General features: G+C 36.5%; 1 non-coding gene and 1 pseudogene across 1 annotated transcript; both read left to right on the plus strand.

Annotated features, from left to right (window-relative positions):
- The first annotated feature begins 6,130 nt into the window (after window positions 1-6,130).
- On the plus strand, window positions 6,131-20,525 carry LOC131157783 (vestitone reductase-like; annotated as a pseudogene).
- On the plus strand, window positions 15,351-15,456 carry LOC131159018 (small nucleolar RNA R71). Its single transcript, XR_009137632.1, has one exon. It is a non-coding gene; the product is annotated as a small nucleolar RNA R71 (small nucleolar RNA).
- Window positions 20,526-21,195: the final 670 nt, after the last annotated feature.

The raw sequence follows: 21,195 nt of genomic DNA on the forward strand, positions 1-21,195 counted from the left end.
GTACCACTTAGTCGTGAAGCACTAGTAGGAAAGTTCTCCAAGTCGAGCTTCTCCAGCCACTCCACCAGCAGCAGGTTCATCTACTGCCATGGCCGAGAGCCTCCATAAGCACTAGTCCAAGCTTCTCTCTCTCTCTCTCTCTCTCTCTCTCTCTCTCTCTCTCTCTCTCTCTCTCTCTCTCTCTCTCTCTCTCTCTCTCTCTTTATTTTCTCTTTTCTTATTTTTTTTTCCTTTCTTTTATGTAGTTAATACTTTTTTTTAAGTTTATGAAGTTATTCATTTTTTGTCTTTCTCTCTTGTTTTTTTTATTTAATTGTTATTTGATTGCATATTAGTCTAATTGTAGTTTCTTTTCTTTAGTGTTTACTTTTCTTTATTTAAGTTATTACTTTAATCGAATTAAGTTTGGGTTCGTTCTAAAATAAAAAAAAAAAAGGAGAATAAAATAAAAAAGGGAAAAAAAATTGTTCTTATTGAATTAGTTGTTCCCCTCTCTTAAAAATTTAATTTTTAATTGCATTATGTTTTAGTTTAGGTTCCTTCTTGTTAAAGTTCGTGTTTTTATATTGTTTGGGTATTGTTTAAGTGTTTAAAGTACTAAATTTTGGTTCGAGTTCTTGATTTAAGTTAAAGTTCTGGTTTTTAGTGTGTGCTTTGAATCTGATTGATTTTGCAATGTGTGTTCCATGTTCTCAGTTACCATCTTTAGTTAACGTGTGCTTCAATGTTTCCTTGAGTAGGTTAGGGTTTAAATTGCATGTTATTTAATTTGTCAAAAGTAAATCTGAAACAATTCAGAAAACTGAATCTGAACTAAGCTCAGTACCATTTTATTTTCGATTGGACGAACGTAATATTTGAGATTAAAACGCATTCCCTGGGGAGACGATCTAGCCCTTGGGCTGAGTATTACACGACGTAACTCCTATACTTGGGTTAGCTTCTGAGCTGCTCATTTTTCGAGTGAGTCCTCTCTCTCTCTCTCTCTCTCTCTCTCTCTCTCTCTCTCTCTCTCTCTCTCTATTCTTTTAATCTCTATTTCCTCTCTCCTTTGTTTTTTCTAATATGAGTCTATTCATTGCCCCCCTCCAGCCCCACTTCTCTTTCCTTCTATGATACAGTCTTTTTGAAATTTTTAGATTCTAATTTCCTATTTCACAAGGTATTGTTTCATAAAATAGGGTAATAATGTAGGATTTATATCCCAAAGGATATGTCCCATATGAATGATATGGGTCCCGCATGTAGGGTATGTATCTCATTTGATAAGGGTATGAATTAATGGTTGTATGGGTTAACTAAAGGATTAGCTTATTTAATATAAGAAATTAATGGTGGAAGTTTGAAGAGATTCCTAAATATATATATATATATATTAACTCATACAACCATTAATTCATATCCTTATCATGTAGGATACATACCTTACATGTGGGACCCATATCATATGAATGATATTAATATGGATTAACAAATAACCCTAATGTGCACAAAACATTAGCTATTTATACTTTTCAATGAGATTACCATAATATCATAATTAAGCAACCCATTAGCACGAGTCATGGCGGTAAATATCATTAGAGTGACATCTTCCCTTCCATGTACCACAATACTAATAAACCACTTAACTATGATCCATAATAGGAAGTTACCATACTGTCCCTATAATGTCTTTGTCAAAGATCATTTCTGTTTAACAGTAAATCATCTCCATAATCACATGATTGATGGTAAACAGAAATAATGTTCAGAAACACTTTTATTGATATCATTATACATGTTATAGAACAAAACATAAAGATCCACTATCATTCATCAAGGATTACAACAATGACCCATGTGATTAGCATGTTCTTTAAATGCCTTTGGTGTCAATCCTTTTTCGTTAAAGGATATGCTATCATGAGCTCAGTCCTTATATGTTCTATAAGTACTGTATGTTTCCGAACTTCCTCCTTAACGGCCAAATACTTGAGCTCCATATGCTTAGCACCATTAGAGTATTTGTCATTTTTTGAGAAAAAGACTGCGCGCCATTAGAGTATTTGCCATTTTTTGAGAAAAATACTGCTGCGGAATTATCACAATAAATTCTTAATTTCTTGGCTATACTGTCGACAATCCTAAGTCCTGAGATAAAGTTCCACAACCACAAAGCCTGAATCGTGGCCTCAAAGCACGCCACAAATTTAGCTTCCATAGTAGATGCTGCTATAATAGTCTATTTAGCGCTCTTCCATGATATTGCTCCGCCAGCTAACAGGAACAAATAGCCATACATTGACTTACGACTATCAACGCATCCATCAAAATCTGAGTCGAAGTAACCAACTACTTCCAACTGATCCGTTCTCCTATATATGATCATACAGTGTTTGGTTCCTTTTAAGTACCTCAAGACTTTCTTTGCGGCTTTCCAATGCTCCATTCCGGGATTACTTTGGTACGTCCTGAATATCCCAACTGCAAAACTAATACTTGGTCTTGTACAAGTCTGCACATACATCAAACTCCCAACAATAGATGCAAAAGGAATATTTTCCATACTTTTCTTTTTGAATTCATTCTGTGGACAATCTTTTACACTAAACTTGTCCCCTTTACAAATAGGAGCAGGAGTTGGTTTACAATCAGCCATATGAAATCTTTCTAGAACTTTACTAATATATCCTTTTTGAGACAACCCTAACAGTCCAAGTGATCTATCCTATAATATTTCATTTCCAATCACATAAGTTGCCTCGCCCATATCTTTCATTTCAAAGTTCATAGAAAGAAATCTCTTGATATCATTCAATAAGCCAAGATTATTACTGGCAAGTAAAATATCATCAACATATAGAATCAAAAAGATAAACTTGCTCCCACTGACCTTTAGATATATACACTGATCAATCGCATTTTCTTTAAAACCAAAGGTCGTGATGGTATCATGAAACTTAAAATACCATTGCTTGGAAGCTTGTTTAATTCCATATATTGATTTCTTTAATTTGCAAACCATGTGCTCCTTTCCTTTAATCATTAAACCTTCAGGAATATCCATATATACCTCTTCATCTAAATTCCCATTTAGAAAGACAGTTTTCACATCCATTTGGTACAACTCTAAATCAAAATAAGCCACCAAAGTCATTATGATTCTAAAAAAGTCTTTTTTAGACACAAGAAAGAACGTCTCTTTATAATGAATACCTTCCCTTTGAGTGAAACCCTTTGCTACAAGTCTAGCTTTGTATCATTCAATGTTGTCATTACAGTCGTGTTTGGTCTTAAAGACCCATTCACACCCAACTGGTTTAAACCCATTAGGCAAATCAATGATGTCCCAAACTTTATTCTATTCCATAGATTTCAACTCATCATTTATGGCATTGATCCACTTTTCAGAATCATCACTTTTAATGGCTTGTGAAAATGTAATCGGATCCTTACTAGTTCCTAAATCATAATCAGCCTCTTGCACATATACTAGATAATCATTAGAAACAGCTGGTTTCCTTACTCTTTGAGATCTCCTTAATGTTATTTCTTGTGATTGTTATGCAATTGGCTCAATGGTGACATTTTCATTACGAAGTGATACATCATTAGATTATTGTTCAATGTTATCATGTCTTTCAACAACTAACTGTTAAAGGTCTAGATTTCAGTATAGGAACCTGGATTTCTTTAATGACCACATTTTATGATATATCACTCCCAATGATTTCACCATTTTCAAGGAACTTTGCATTACCGGATTCAACTATTCTCATACTATAATTAGGACAGTAAAACTTATACCCTTTAGACTTTTCTGGGTATCCAATAAAATACCCAATCACAGTCCTTGAATCCAATTTCCTTTCATTTGAATTATAGACTCTAATCTCTACTGAACAACCTTAAACAAGAAAGTGTCTTAAACTCGGTTTCCTTCCCGTCCACAGTTCAAAAGGAGTTTTCTGAACTACCTTACTAGGAACCCGATTTAGCACATACACTGCTGTTTTAAGGGCTTCCATCCATAATGAAATGGGTATTGAGGAATTACTCAACATACTCCTAACCATTTCTATAAGAGTACGATTCCGCCTTTCAACCACACCATTCTGCTGAGGCGTGTCAGGCATTGTGTATTGAGCACAAATACCATGCTATTCTAGGAATTTAGTAAATGGTACTGGACATTGTTTTATGTCATCATACCTACCCACCTCTATCGAATCTAATGATTTTCACCTTCCTATCTAATTGTCGCTCCACTTCAGCAACATATGCCAATAAAGCATCTATTGCCCGAGACTTTTCATGCAACCAATAGATATAGTCATACCATGAAAAATCATCAATAAAGGTGATAAAATACTTTTCTCCACCTAAAGATGGTGAGTCAAAAGGCCCACATACATCAGTATGAACAATTTCCAATAGATTCTTACTTCTCGTGGCTCCTTTCTTTGTACGTTTAGTTTGCTTTCCTTTAATGCAATTAATACATACATCGAAATCAGTAAAATTAAGGTTCGTGAGAACCCCATCCTTTACCAATCTCTCCATTCTTTCCCTGTATATATGACCCAGTCTTTTATGCCACAAGAAAGTGTAATTCTCATTTATTCTACTATGCTTAGTTCCAATATTATGATACAGAGTGAATAGTGTTTCAGTAAACTTTTCATTAAGATTAAATTTATACAACCCCTCATACAAAATACAAAAACCTACACATAAGTCACCTTTCATAAGACGGAAACATTTATGTTCAAAATACAAACTATAACTGTCATTATCTAATATGGACATGGAAATTAAGTTCCTAGAAATATTTGGAACATACAAAGTATCAAACAAGTCTAAACAATGGCATGATTCAAGATGCAACCGAACAGTTCCAACACCTATAACAGGCACTTGATTTCCATTCCCCAAGACTATCATGTGTTCATTTTCCTTTACGCTCTGGATCATAAGGTATCCTTGCATCGAATTGGAAACATGAACAGTAGAACCAAAGTCAATCCACCAAGTGTTAGAAGTAACTTGTGTCATGTTTGATTCGAAACATATATAAGCTAAAAGCTTACCTTTCTTTTTGAACCATGCTTTATGTTTCGAGCAACTTTTCTTTAAATGTCCATAGCCACGACAAAAGTAACACTTGGGACCATAATGTTCCTTCCTACAAGCCTTACCACCATACGAAGTACTCACCACCTTCAATAGATCTCTCTTTAAACTTTTCTTTGTTTTTTTTCCTTTACTTCCAACTACGTGACTTATGACATTTACTGAATGTTGTCCCTGGTGTTTGAGTCTTGCCTCTTCTTGAAGTAACATGTTCGTCAATTCATTCACATTCCATTTTTCTTTAATTGTATTATAGTGAATCTGAAAAGGCCCGTACTGAGGAGGCAAAGAGTTCAAAATAAACTGAATAAGGAAGTTTTCATTAACATTCATTCCCAAAGTATTAAATCTAGCAGTCAAGTTAGTTATTTCTAGGACATGTTCATTCATTCCTTTGTTGCCATCAAATTTCAATGTGGTCAATTCAGCCATCAACCTAATATATATATATATATATATATATATATATATATATATATATATATATAATATTAGCTACTATTATGGGGAGTAGTTATAAGGGGCATGTTATACATCAAGTTAAACTCTAAGGGCAGATAAAGAGAGCTAAAGAAGAGAAAAAACTAAGCTCATAAGCTCTAAGCGTTAGTTACATGGTGATGTTAGTTGCAAAGAAAAGATAGGGGAAAAAAAAAAAAAAAGGATTTGTCTTCTCTCTCTCTCTCTCTACTTCTCTAATCATCAAGAGATCTCATAGATCTGGTGAAGGAAGGAAAGAGAAAGAGAAAAAGTGGGAGAGACGATTTCTTCGGATTCTCCGAATGTTCTTCTCGGTAAGTTTGATATGGCCGATTCCGGTATTTAAAGTTTATAGTTTATAATTTATTTATTTTTTGCATAAAAGTTATTGATGTGGAGTTCTTGATAATTGAACATCCTCCATTGCAGTATATTTATGAAAATTTTCTTACAAATTTTTCTTTTTCTTTCATAAAATAGGATAAGTGGTGGCAGGTATAAGATCCCAAACACTCCACTTTTACCATCTTTCCATAAACAGTATCACCCACACCACAAGAAACGGTTTAATAGGCGTATTTTGGTGAAGTTTTGAATATTCTAAGGAGTAGTAATACTACTAGCTAGAAGGTTAGGTAGAGAGAGAGAGAGAGAGATGGAAGGTGGAGGGGATAAGGGCGCAGTTTGTGTGACAGGGGGCACTGGATTCGTAGCATCATGGCTGATCATGAGGCTCCTTCAGCATGGCTACTCTGTTCGAGCTACTGTTCGGTCTCCCCCACCAGGTAACCCCTCTGTTTAATCTCTTCTTCTCATTTCCTAATCTCACCTCTCACCTCTCATTCAGCCCGAGAGTCCCATATTCACACCTAGCTGAAAACAGAGGATACCCCCTTCATCATTTGCATGTTTCTTCATTAATTCTGTGATAAAAATGGACAATACGCTGTGTCAAATGTTATCATTTCATCACAATAAATGATCGTAAGAATTGAACCTTTTTGAGAATTAAAAATGCAATCTTTTGGGGATGTATCATGTATGTTCCATGATCGATCCTGTTTGGAATCTGGGACATATTGGCCTGCTTTGTTTTGGGTTTCATGTTTGATACACAGACAAGCAGCGAAAACAATTCTTTTTTTTCTCTCTTTTGGGAAAATATTATCCACAAAGTGCCCTGTTCATGGCCGTAACTTTTATTTTCTGAAAAAGAAGAACATTATTATGGCAATAGTGTCAGTTTTATGAGCTACCAAATCTAAAGAATTCATGAAGCGTCAAGCAAAACATTAAATGGCACCATATATCCTAAAATTTATGTTAATTTATGTTAACAAGGAGGCAAGAAAGACATCAGCTTCCTCACAAGCCTGCCAGGAGCAACAGAAAAGCTTCAAATCTTCAATGCAGACATGAGCGAACCAGACAGCTTCGACGCGGCCATCGAAGGCTGCGTGGGCGTTTTCCACGTCGCTCACACCATGGATTTCGAGGGCAAAGAACCCAAAGATAAAGCCACAGAAAGAGCCATCAATGGGACTCTGGGCATCCTAAATGCGTGCCTGAATTCAAACACAGTAAAAAGAGTTGTGTACACTTCCAGCGCAGCAGCTGTGGTGTTCAAACGTGACAGCAACGGTGTTAATGAGGAGGAGGAGGTGTTGGATGAGAGTGCATGGAGTGATGTAGAGTTTCTCAGAGGCTGGAATTCTAAAGCGGCTGCTTACATGATTTCCAAGACCTTGACTGAGAGAGCAGCTCTGGAGTTTGCAGAGAAGCATGGGTTGGATTTGGTCACTGTGATTCCTTCTATTATTGTTGGCCCTTTCCTCTGTCCTCGCATTCCTGGCTCTGTCTACACTTCTCTGTCTATGATTTTGGGTATGTGCTGTTTGTTTCCGGCAAGGTGATACCTTAATTTTTTTTGCAAAATATGTTGTAGTTATTTTGATATGCATCATGTCAATGTATGGAATAGAAAGTAAAATTCTTCTCTATTGACGGCATGAATTTCGAATATTTGATTTAAATTTGGGTGGATTTAAATAAATTTTAATATAATTTTATATTATATTTTATCCTAATCAAATACAAATATAAATTCAAAACCTCTTCAAACATGGGGTTACTGTATGTTTGAGAGGAAATTTGAATTTGAATTTGTATAGATTTATATAAAATATAATACAAAATTATATTAAAATTTATTCAATCCACTCAAATCAAATTTAGCCCTCAAAATCTATGCTTCCAACCACAACATTAGGTAGCATTTAAGGGCATGGATTTCGAGCCTTGACTTTTGAATTGATTTGTATGGATTTAGATTTTGTTAGTGTATTTTATTTATTATCTTGGAAAAGAGCATGTATCTTGGAATAGTTAATGTATCTACTTTTAATTAGGTCTTCATTCATGTATTTCATAAATTCATAAGATTAATTATGTGAATGTATCTTAAAATTGAGTGTGTACCTATTTAATATATATACATCTTATTTATTAAGTGTATTGAGAATGAAAGGTCATTTTGTGCATATAAATAAACTGTAACGACCTCAAATTTTTTGACATAAAATGTAACATAATAAATGAAAAAATCAACTCGAACCCATGGGTGACGGGGAGACCTATCAATTACAGCGGAAACCTAAGCAACAACAAATATAAAATCTCGAACATCCATCCATAAAGCATAACACCAGAGTTTATTACAACATCATAATACTGTATTTATATATATCCTCCAAGATGTCAAAATAACTCTAGGATCAAACAAAAAATAATTCTGACCCTAATACAAAATCTTACCTTCCTAATGGGGTAATATCACTGACTCAACGGCGGCCATGACCCACCGATTATTTTGAGCATATAAATAGACTCTTAAAGCATTGACATTATACACCAATCTCTTCATATCATTCTCATAGTGTCATCCTCTTTCAAGTCTAGAGAGTTTGAAAAGCAAAAAAATGTGTTTTTTTGTGGAGCTTTGGACTCCTCCATTTGTGTAAAATTAGAGAGTCATACGATTGAGTTCGGGCTGTTATATTCTGGGAGAGGCAAATATTGAGGAATTTCGTTGCACTAGTTCGTGGGGTAAGCCAAAAACCACAAAGGGCTTGAATCTCCTTAAAGAAAGTGAGATATCTAGATCTCAACCTATTTGTGAATCGTGTTTATATCTGTATTTTTATTTGCGTTTAAATTTAATGTTTATTTTATTGTATATTAAATTTCCTAATATTTTTAAGGAGAATCAAAATATGGAGCCTACAGTTGATAAACTGAATAAAAATGTTAAAGATTTCAACAAGCCTTTTCGGTTTAAAGAAGCTCACTTCAAGAGATGGAAAAAAAATGTACTCTTCTACCTTAGTCTCCTCAAAGTTACTTCTCTTCTCACCAAAAATGAAGAGTTGGTCGATCACCACAAAAAATTAGAACAATGCGAAAAAATGAGTATAAATAATAAGCATGATAGCCAATTTTTTCGCTATCAAATGATGGACGAAAAATCAATTGTGGAGCAAGCACAAGACTTTCAAATGATAGTGGCGGAGCTTACATCAGAAGGGATCAAGATTAGCAAATTAGCATTGTGGTTGGAATTATTGAAAGTTACCCCATCTTGGAGAGAATTCCAGATTAGCATGCACCACAAATAGTGAGGTATGTCTCTTGAAACCTTGATCACTCGAATTCACATTGAAGATGAGGCAAGAGGGCAAGATGCAATTATGCAATAAAGTGGTGATACAAGCAACGATAATACCACGAAGGTAAATTTAATTTTTTCTGAACATAATACTTTGTTGAAAGGTCTTTTTCCTTAAAAAAAAAAAAAAAAAAAAAAAAAAAAAAAAAAAAAAAAAAAAAAAAAAAACCCTTAAATAAAGCCTCAGAGGAGAAATATGAAAAATAATAGTAGACCTCAAAAAATGAATAAGGGCAACCCTAATCAAAAGAACTTGAACCAAGGACCCCCATACAATCAAACAAATAAAATAACATTGTTTGTTATGTTTGTGGCGAAAGTGGTCATATTGCTCGAATTTACAAATTTTGAAAACATGGGTCCATTCCTCAATCTAATATAGTTAAGGAACCATTTGTGATGATGCTTATTGATATAAATATGGTCCACAGTATTGAGGGGTGATAGGTAGGCTCGGGTGCTAATAAGCATGTCTATTATGATAAATCTTGATTCAAAGTGTACACTCCTTTTAAGGAAACCAAAACCATGCTCAAAAAAAAAAATTAGATGAAAGATTTAAGTGACATAATGTTATTTTAGGCATGAAAATTATAAGATTGTGTGATGGTATATTTCTTTATCAGTCACATTACATTGAAATTTTTTTTGAATAAATATGGCTATAATAATTGCAAGCATGTTACTACTTCTTTTGTATCAAGTAATCACTTATTTCCTGTTAAGAATGAAAATGGAGTGGTTAATCAAGAGGAATATAATAGCATTATTGGTAGCTCGAGATATGCAACTGATTTAACCAGACTTAACATTGCATATGTAGTAGGAATACTTAGTAGATTTTCGAGCAAGTCAGGTAGAGAACATTGGAATGCTCTTGAATGTGTAATGAAATACTTAGTTAATACCAAATATTATGGCTTATTTTTTTACTAAGTATCCTGTTGTACTTGAAGGTTTTTGTGATATTGATTGGAATCCTTTGTCAGGTGATTCTCTCTCTACCACCGGTTACATTTTTACTTTAAATAGTGGTGCTATTTGCTAGAAATATAAAAAATAAAGAATAATTGCTAGCACAACTATGGAAGCTGAACTTATTGCTTTAGCATCAACTAGTGAAGAAGCAAGTTGGTTGAGATGTTGTATAAAATTCCATTTTGAGAAAAATCAATACCACCTATCCTAATTAGTTGTGATAGTACTGCGGCAATTGGTAGAGTAAATAACTATTATTATAATGGTAAATCTAGACCCATAAGAAGAAAACACGAGACTGTGAGATCATATTTGAGTAATGACATCATTAATGTGAGTTATATAAAATCTTCTGAAACTCTTGCTGATTCATTAATTAAAGCCTTAGCAAGAGAAAGGGTCTAGAATATATCGAAGGGGATGGGATTAAATCCCATAAAATCATGATGAGGATACCCAACCTAAGGACTAGAGATCCTATAATTGGGTTTAATGGGAAGAACGAGTCATATGGTAATTGTGAGAAATGCACTATTATTTTTAAACTCATCCTTAAGGTGTAAGTGCATATATCTTGTAACGAACGAGGTTAAGCTTTTAAAACTCATAATGATAATATGTGTCTCTTATGAGTGGGGTGTTAGAGTTACAGGAGCACTTTTGACAGATTTCACCTATGTGAGTATGAGAGTGGGGCCGCTCTCTATGAGAATTATGCTTATTCTCAAATATGCTCATGAAACTGGGATTAACACAAGGCCGAAACGTGTTGGCTGTTAAAGCTCATGTCACCAACTGAATGATTATGTGTGAGCAATAATACATTATTTCCCTTAAGCAGTCATAGTTCAAGTCTGAGACCACTAATGACTCTAGAGTAAAGGTTATTGTTCACTACGTGAAGGTTCAATGCAGAACACACCTTCATTATGCATAATTGTTGATCTTTGATTGTTAAACTCTTTACGTGCATGGTATATAAAAACAAGAGGGGAATTGTTAGCGAATTTTAATATTATTTTATTTATTATCTTTGAAAAGATCACGTATCTTGGAATGAGTTATGTATCTACATTTAATTAGATGTTGTGATATGTGGCTCATATAAGTGAGTGGAATGCATGCACAAAGAGAAAACATGGTGAAAATCAAGATGTTGGGGAAACTGTCGACAATAGCGTTGTAACCATCGATGATTTGGCCTAGTTTCCAATAGATTTTTCTCTCTAGCTGAAATCATCGACAGTATGTCTACAAAACGTTGACGATTTAGCTCGGGAACCCAACATATATTTTCAAATTTTGAATTAGAACGTTAATTTGGTTGGGTTTTGGAGAGAGAACCTCCGAAAACTTTATATATATGTTGTATATGATGTATTTGTAGATGATTGATGTATTGTTCATGTTATTTGGACAAGAAGATAGTGAAATTGTTGTCATTTGCTCCCGTAAATGTAGGCATTGCCGAATCATTTAATTCCTTGTGTATCTGTTATTATTGCTTTCATATAATTGCTGTGGATTGTTTCTGTATAGTTTACCATTGAATGTTGTATTTGTGTGATGATATATTTCGTTGTGCAAATTAAATTTACACAACAATTGGTATTAGAGCTTTGTTGTAATGGCCTCTAGCACTTCGTCTGCAAAATTTGATATTTTCAAATTTGATCAATAACCGGCCACGAGATGTCATCTATCTCATCATGCAGCCAGGCCCTATCGATCATCTTAGCCATCATCTCAAACATGATCCCCTGGATCACAGTGCTCTAGGTGCCAGTAGAGGGATCATGCTGCACATTGTTGTAGAATTTCCGCACTAGCTCTAGAAGAAACGAAGTGGTCAGCGGGGTCATATAATGATCGAACTTCCTCTTTTTAAGGACATCGATGCAGCACTTGTTCTTCGGATGGGCTCGAGTCTCATCAAACCGGAATGTGTACATCGTCTTGAAATCGTAATCATCGAGGTTCATCCTCTGAGCCCTTTTCCCTTTGCTTTTCCTCTACTTTTTCTTCTAGGCCACTTGAACCTTCTTCTTCAGTTGGACTGGTGGATTTTGATCAAAATCGAAAGTAGACTCATCCACGGGCTGATCCTTAACCCTCTTTCGGTTGGCAATGGCACGAGAATACTGGAGTTGCGTAGAAGCAGCCCGGGAATCAGTGCGGCATATCAAGGTTCGAAGCTTCCTATAAGGAGATGATACGAATGTGGCGAGGGTAGAAAATGAACAGAAAACACCTCCTAGAAGTGCCCTCAATGCGTAGATAAGTAAAACAAAGAGTAAGGATGGAAGGAGGCACACTAAAGAAGATCACCGAAGCTGGGAGAGATGCTAGCGAGGGTCTCCAGAGGTGATCAGAGATGGTGGTGGCTTGGGTGACCCGGTCTAGGGTGGTGCGACGAAGGGTAGTGTAAAGAAACAAAGTATGAAAGTGTTTGGACTTCGTAAGTGAAAAGGGATTTAAAATGACTTTTACAGTCACGACCGGGTAGAACCAGCTTCGTACTAGTTGACCACTTGGTCGACCCCCAACTTAGCAATGAAAATGGGTTGTCAACTAGGTCACGCTAGAGTGGAGAGCTGGCCGCGCCCTGGTTGAACTCTTCTGGAATTTAGAGGGTTAATGGGAACTCACATACTCAACTAGGTCAATTTTTGTGACTTGCCGGTCGAGCCCTGGTCAACTTATTCTCTGAAGAAGGCTATATTTCCCTAAATAAATAACATGAGGGGTGGGCTTGGTCACACCTAGGGAAGCCCTAGTCGCACCTCAAACTAAGACATTAACCAAAGACCTACTCTAAGGACCCTAGACTCTAACATACCCTACACTGTACAACCAAAAGACTCAAGGACTAAAGAAAACTAGAAAAACAAGTGGATTGCCTCCCAAAAGCATTAAGTTTATCTTCTTTAGCCAGACACAATGAATTCTCATGTCAAACTCACCCAGGTTTGATAATAGGAATCTCCTCCACCAGTCCCTCACTAACCCTCTTCTCACACGTCCAAAGCATATTCTTTAGGCTAGAGTTCAAGTCATAAATAGTTGAGATATGCTTATATGGGTCCTCTAGACCTAAGAAGGAGGGGTGATCAAGTTGTAGCATAGCCTCAAGTGGATCCTTCAAAAAAATCGAAGGGGAAACCTCCGCAACACACTCATCAATCATATCCACGTCCACACATTGGGAGTAATAAGATAGGTGTTAGGAGGCATGAAACACATTCAGCCAAAGCTTCATGTTGCCGAAGGATACGTCCATGATCCCGATCTAAAACTAGATACAAGCATTAGTCGTAACTAAGAATGGTCGACCTAGAAGGACAGGGATCGGATTCTTGGTCGGGTCGGTAGGATCCATGTCTAAGATAATGAAATCAATTGGATAATAGAACTTATCGACCTTTACTAGGACATTCTCAACAACACCCTAAGGCCTTTTCATAGATCGGTTAGCAAAACTCAAGGTGACCAGGGTACACTTAAGCTCTCCTAGACCAAATTGCTTGTAGACCGAGTAGGGAAGTAGGTTCACACTCACTCCCAAATCTAAAAGGGCCCTATCGATGGTGTAATCGCCGATTACACATGAGATGGTGGCAGCGCCAGGGTCCTTAAGCTTTAGGGGAATATGACCTAAAGGAATGGAGCTCACACTCTCAAGTAAAACCCGGCCTACAGCCATCATATCAAAATCCAGTATTTTACATCAACTGTTCTAATATTTTTCACAAACAGTCCCAATATTTTCACAACCATATACAAATTTGGTTATACAATAAACCATATCGATTATTCACCTTCCACATGATTTTCATATTTGAACATAGTCATTTAAACAACCAAGAAGCACAATATATGAAGTTCGTATGATAAAATCAAACTCTCCATTGTTCATTTTATTCAAAATACCGTATCATATATCCTATGTTTGTAAAGTTCATTTTGAACAGTTGGTTTTCGAAATAACCTTTGAAATCATAAGTATATATATATAAAGCAGTTTAATCGATTCAAATTTAATAAAAATCTAACTTAACTTAATCCCCTTACCTTTTTTCTTAAAATTACACCTAAATGGTTCGGAAACGATGAAACCCTAGCTTTTCCAACTGGCAGAAATACGAGTATGAACTAGCCTTGAAAAAGGAGAGACAACCGAGAGCAAAAGAGAACTTGAAAGAGCTTTTTAGTGAAGAAAACCCAAAACCATAGCAAAGCAAAAGAGAGAGAACTTGGATTTTCTCAAAAAAAAAAAAAATGAGCTCACATCTATTCATAAGTGAGCAGCACAGGACAAAACAGTCGACGGTTTTCCTGGGCTCCAAAAAACTATTGACGTTTTAGCCCTGCCAAACTGCCCTTCTCTTTTTCTTTTTTTTTTTCTTTTCCTTTATTTCTCCTTACTTTATTTATTTTCTTTAATTTTTTGGCTTCGGGTTCCTATAATTAGCCTCGATACCCTTAAAGGCTTTCAACATCGTCTCCTGAAAAGAACGATCATATTGGGACTACTAAGAGGGTGGTTGTTAATGAGATGATTGACAAGAAGCAAGCATGGGAGGATTCTAAGGATTTGAATTCTAAAATGGTCGAGAAGGTGAAGCATTGGGTGATTGCTAAGGTCTTTGGGCTAGAAAACCCAAAGCTTATGGCCTCCAGGAGAAGTTAGGATGTCTACTCCACCCAGGATTGTACTTATTGGAGTATAGATCATTGGTCAGCATGTCATACCAATTATGGGTAGAATTAAATTCCTCCTAAACAAACTCAGGTATGGGAGGCGCATGGGGGAAATTATCGCAAGTATGGGATGGGTCTGAGCATATGGCGCACAACTCTACACACGTTACCGGCTGAGGTGATTGTTCTAGGGACAAGACCTGATCGAGCTTCTTAACAATGGTGTGCAGAGTGGGTGCAAGGTCATAGCTGGCTGCTAACTCGTAAAGTACCTCCACATGATGCATTGACCATGGATCTATCGCACTTAGCTAACCCCTCATAGAAGGTTTGAACTAACTACCACCTAAGGACTTGATGGTGGGGGCATTTACACAAGAGGTCCCTAAAATGCTCCCATGTCTCGAAAAATTGCTCACCACCTATATATTAGAAACTGGCAATAGCCTTCCTAAGCTGGTTAGTCTTCCCGATGAGGAAGTACATTTTGAGAAATTCGCGTTGCATGGTGGCCTAGGTGGTCACAGAGTTTGGCTCTAAAGAATTTAGCAAATGCTTGGTTTTGTCCTTAAGAGAGAAGGGAAATAGCCTTAGACAGAGGGCATCATCACCGAAATCGGGTATGTGGATGGTGGAGTAAATTTCAAGGAACTCATCCAAATGCTTACATGGATTTTCAGTTGAATTCCTACAAAATTTGGCAAGCATTGAGATAGTTGAGGCCTTGACTTTGAATTGCACCGCCTCGACATCCAGGATTCACATGCAAGACGGCGACGCATATACATTGGGTGTGAAATAATCCCTAAGATGCCGAAGAGGTTGCTCCTCCGCTACAGGTTAATGGGGAGCAAGGGGTTCCGGGTTTTGGTTTTGATTATGGAAAGTGGGAACTGATTGGCATTCGACCATGATTTTAGGTTCAGAGGACTCAGCTAACTCTGGACTAGAAGCGGATTTCCTAACCGACTTATGGGATCTCTCAATATCAAGGTCTATAGGAACTAATTCGAGATCCAAAGATCTCAAAGCCTGCATACACAATTTAGCACAAAATTTAAGACTTGAAATAAAAAACAAAAATAAAAACAAAATAAAAAAGAAAAATCATGTAGTAAACTACACAAAGATTTGGTTCACTGCCATAACAAAGTTCCCGAAAACGACACCAAAATTCAGTAGGCTCACCAAGGCTTAGGTCCTTAACTACCAAAGGTAATATTTATAAAACCTAACTAATCCCAAGTTCAGTAGAACAAGGAGTGAGTTTGGTGTCGATCTCAGGGACTTAGTGCAGCTGTTTACCAATTTAATTTAGTTTACTACGCTTGAACAATAATAAAAGAGTGAATTTTGGTTTTTCTATTAAACTATGAAAGCAATTAAATTTGAATTAAAGTTCTTATGGAAAAGCAAGTCCTTGGTTATAAATCCACCCTGGTTGATATGCGATAACTAGGTTTGGTCAATTATCCATACTAAGGTTTCAATGGTCAAGCAATCCGCTCAAGTGGCATAGCATAGCTGGGTTCGCACCAATCGTCCCGAGCACGATCGAAAGAACGGGGTATACCCTATGCAGCGAACACAGATTCCTCTCAAGCAATCATACCCTATTATACATAATTGACTGAATCCTAGCTATGTTGTGTTTAACTAGGGTTTCATCACAACCAGACAACTAAAGAAATTAGCTACTCACAACAGTCAACCTGGTCGCACCCCACATTCTCTTGGTTGCGCCCTAATCAAACCATTTGGAAAATCTCCAATTTATTCTTAATTTAGTTGATGGCTTTGTCGACCTGGTCGCACGTCCAAAGTCTCTTGGTCGCACAATGATTGTAGCATTCTATGAATCTACTTGTTAATCAGCACTTTTGAGTCTTCTTATCTTGACCTAGTCGTCCCTTGTGACTACTTGGTTGCACCACATGGTCGAATAGGGCCATTTTGCTTTAGCTGAATCAAGGCCTTTGAGACCTAGTCGAGCACTTGGTCGAGCCTTGTGCTTCTAAGTTGCTTTATTGACTCTTTGCACTGCTTAACTCTTTAGTTTGAGCCCCAATTTCCTAAAACATGAAACATACCAAGTGTGATTTCGAACAATAATAAGAAGGGATAATTACAAAGTAAATAAGAACATCACATAGGTAAATGGGGGCCTAAAATATCATATTTTAGGTACACATTAAGGACCAGTGAAGATAACATCACGGGGTGGACATATGTATTTCATGGGTTTATCATGAAAGGTCTCGGTGTATCTCATGCGGCACAAGTCAGAAATGTTTGCCAAGTTTAACTTGTGGTTGAGGTGGAAAACTAGATGAGGAGAGAGATCCTCAGCTTAGACAATGGGACTGGGTACGCTAGTTTTATTCAAGGAGTTTTGTGAGCATGACAGGTTGTATTGGGGGCTTGCAAGGAACTTCTTGGTGAAGTCAATGAGTATAATGTGTTTCTCATTTAACCGATCACCAAATGTATCACTAGATGAGAGAGTTGAGGAGAATTATAGGCAGGTTTTGTAGTAGACTACTATGGTTTGAGTGGATGTTCACAGGTGCACGTTTCTAGTGAGGTGAGATCTAGATGTGGTCTAATGTCCAAACAATACATCTTTCTAGTGTATAAGAAAAGTGGGTTCAAGCTAGGTGATCCGATGACAAACAAGGTGGTGATCAGTGGAGACATGATTTTTGGTGAGAAAGTTATGGTGCAGCGTACTCAAGTAAAGGAAAAGAAACAGATGCTAGAAAACTGCAGCAATAATGAACAAGTGTTGCAGGTGAAGTTACAAACTTATGACAGAGATGACATTGTTCATAATGCATAGAATTATAACTCGAGATACCAGTAAGAAAACAACGGGTCCGGATGCACTATCAAACCATCATTCAGGTATAAATTTGATGTTCTGGTGTTTTATGCATTCATTTCTACTAGTAAGGTTCTTACTATTTTTCAAGATGCAGTCCGTAGAAAATGAAAAAATAGATTGATGAGTGTTATGGCGGAGGAGATAACGTCATTGTATATGAACCAGATGTAGGAGTTGGTAGAACTTCTAGGGTGGAAGAGGGTGATTGGATGCAAGGGGGTGATGTATCTGTTGTTTGTGGATAACATATTATTTACGGGAAAGGCTTTGATTGGGGCTAATCAGTTAGGAGCTTTGTTAAAAAAAGGTTTTGACATTAAGTTTTTGGGTATGACCAAAAAGAGTCTTGGTTTGCAAAGACAGAGCCGCAGGGATATTGGTGTTATCTTTGGGTGGCTTTGCGGAAAAAATTGCAGGGAGATTTTGTTTATTATCTTAGGGTGGTTTTTTGGATAATCAATGTAAATGTCTACCACTCAGTACCCAAGGACGAATGGTGATGTCCAGGATATGTCAAAGGTCTCTTATGCTAGTGCAATGGGGTGTTTCAGCAAATACCAGAGCGGCCTGTCAGTTGTGAGATTTGTTGATGCATACTATGCAGGGGGCTTTGACGGCAGAATGTTTACAACAAGGTTTATGTTTACTATTATGGGAAGGCCTACTTATAAGAAGTCCAGGGTAAAGTCTCCGAGTATAACATCTACAGTTGAATCAGGGTTCATGGCAAAAGGCGAAGCTGCCACGGACAAGTTCAAGCTTTGCTTGGACTTAGTTTTTATCTCCAGTTGCTAGAAGGGAGATGGTCTCAACCTAATGTCCCAAAATCAGGGTGGGGCAACAGGTTCATGTTTTCGATTTTCTACTAAGAGGTGTATATTCGTCAAGGTGGAGACTATTGTGATATGTGGCTTATATAAGTGAGTGGAAGGCATGCACAAAGAGAAAACATGGTGAAAATCAAGATGCTGGTGTCAGCAGGGGAAACCGTCGATGGTAGCCTTGTAACTGTCGACGGTTTGGCCCAATTTCAGAGAGATTTTGCTCTCTGTCTGAAACCATTGACGGTATGTCTAAAAACCATCGATGGTTTGGCTCGAGAATCTAGCACAAATTTTCAAATTTTGAATTGGGACGTTAATTTGGTTGGGTTTTGAAGGGAGAACCTATGGGAACTTTGTATATACGTTGTGTATGATGTATTTGTAGATGGTTGACGTATTGTTTATATTATTTGGACAAAAAGATAGTGGAATCATTGTTATTTGCTCCCGTGGATGTAGGCATTTTCAAACCACGTAATTCCGTGTGTATTTGTTGTTATTGCTTTCATATAATTTCTATGGATTGTTTTTGTATAGTTTACCATTAAGTGCTTCATTTGTATGATCATATATCCCGCTATGCAAATTCAATTTGCACAACATTAGGTCTTCATTCATGTATTTCATAAATTCTTAAGATTAATTATGTGAGTGTATCTTAAAATTAGGTGTGTACTTATTTAATATATATACATCTTACTTATCAAGTGCATGGAGAATGAAAGGTCATTTGTACCTATAAATAAACCCTTTAAGGCATTAACACTACACACCAATCTCTTCATATCATTCTCATCGTGTCATCCTCCTTTCAAGTCTAGAGAGTTTGACAAACGAAAAAAGGTTTTTTTTTTTGTGGAACATTGGACTCCTCCATTTGTGCATAATTGGAGAGAGTCATACAATTCAGATCGGACTGTTGTATCATGGGAGACAAGTTTTGAGGAGTTCTGCTGCACCGGCTTGTTGGTTAAGCCAAAAACTACAAAACGCTTGAACCTCTTTAAAAAGAGCGAGATGTCTGTGTCTCCGACTATTTATGAATAGTGTTTATATTTATGTTTTTATTTGGGTTTAAGTTTAATGTTTATTTTCTTTTATTTTATATTAAGTTTCCTAACACGAAACTTAATACAATTTTATATTGAGTATCGTCTAAATTCACATAAATTTAAATTTAACACCTAAAATTCAAGTTCTGAAAGGTCGAATTTATCTTCATTGGAAACCATTTTCTCTACATAATTTGCTTTAATATATATGTATGCATGCATGCAGGAAACCCGGATCATTATACATATCTCATTAGTGCAAGTATGGTGCACATAGATGATGTGGCTGCTGCACATATCTTCCTTTTGAATATCCTCATGCCAAAGGGAGGTACAATTGTTCTTCCCATGACGTAACAATTCATGGATTGTCTGAATTTCTTTCTACCAGATACCCAGAATTCAAAATCCCAACTGCAGAGTGAGTCCTGTTTCGCCTTTCCCATTCTCTGCATGGTTTTTTTTTTTTTTCCTTCTTTTTTGCCTTTTAATAGTCTTCCAAGTTATTGAAAAATACATGTTTAACCTTTTCTGGGTCCTTCTCTTTTTTGGTTTATTCACAGTTATTTAAAAGATATTGATGGTTACAGAGCAAAAGGGCTCTCATCCAAGAAGCTAATGGAGTCTGGGTTCAACTTTGAGTATGGCCTCAATGAGATGTATGATGGAGCCATCCAATGCTGCAAAGAAAAGGGGTTTCTGTAGTTAATGTTTAGCTCATGTTCTATCTTTTGAATGGCTATCATATTTATAATGTTGTGGACTAAGCTCTCTCTCTCTCTCTCTCTCTCTCTCTCTCTCTCTCTCTCTCTCTCTCTCCTTTTTTAGTCTTTTTTCCCTTTCCAGTGCTTGAAAACCGATTGGAAATTGGACAAATGTATGGATGAATCAATTCATGTGTGGGTTGAGCAATGATCAATGGATTGGTTTTTGTCCCACTGATTCTAATGGTTTAATGGAATTAGGATACTCAACAAATGGAGGGAAGAAACTTGTATCAAAGAACTGTAGATAGGAAAAGAAGAGTTGCAATTGAATCCTGAGTTTGAATTCATGTAAATTTGAGCAGAGCTCAATACATTTTTGAAAAAAAAAAGTTAATATAATTTCATATTATATTTTGTTAAATCCACACAACTTCTAAATTCATGTTCCTAAATATAAGAAAAATTTATACAAACTTAAATTTAATATTGAATTCCATGGTCCAAACAAAAAATAAGATTCTGTTGTGGTTTTTTATTGGATATTTTGTATGCGGACTTGGTTAATTTTGATGGTGCTGCTGGAGAATCAATTAATGTGGGTGGAGTTGGAGTTATAGTTGGTGAACACAATTGCTAGAGTAGCAGTAGAGTTTGCTTTGGAGCTTAATGTCACGGACCCCCAAAATGAGACTCAAGTAAGGGCCATGTGGCACTCGTTGAGAGCTCTCCC

Source organism: Malania oleifera, chromosome 6 (assembly GCF_029873635.1).
Source record: "Malania oleifera isolate guangnan ecotype guangnan chromosome 6, ASM2987363v1, whole genome shotgun sequence".
NCBI classification, from domain to species: Eukaryota; Viridiplantae; Streptophyta; class Magnoliopsida; order Santalales; family Ximeniaceae; genus Malania; species Malania oleifera.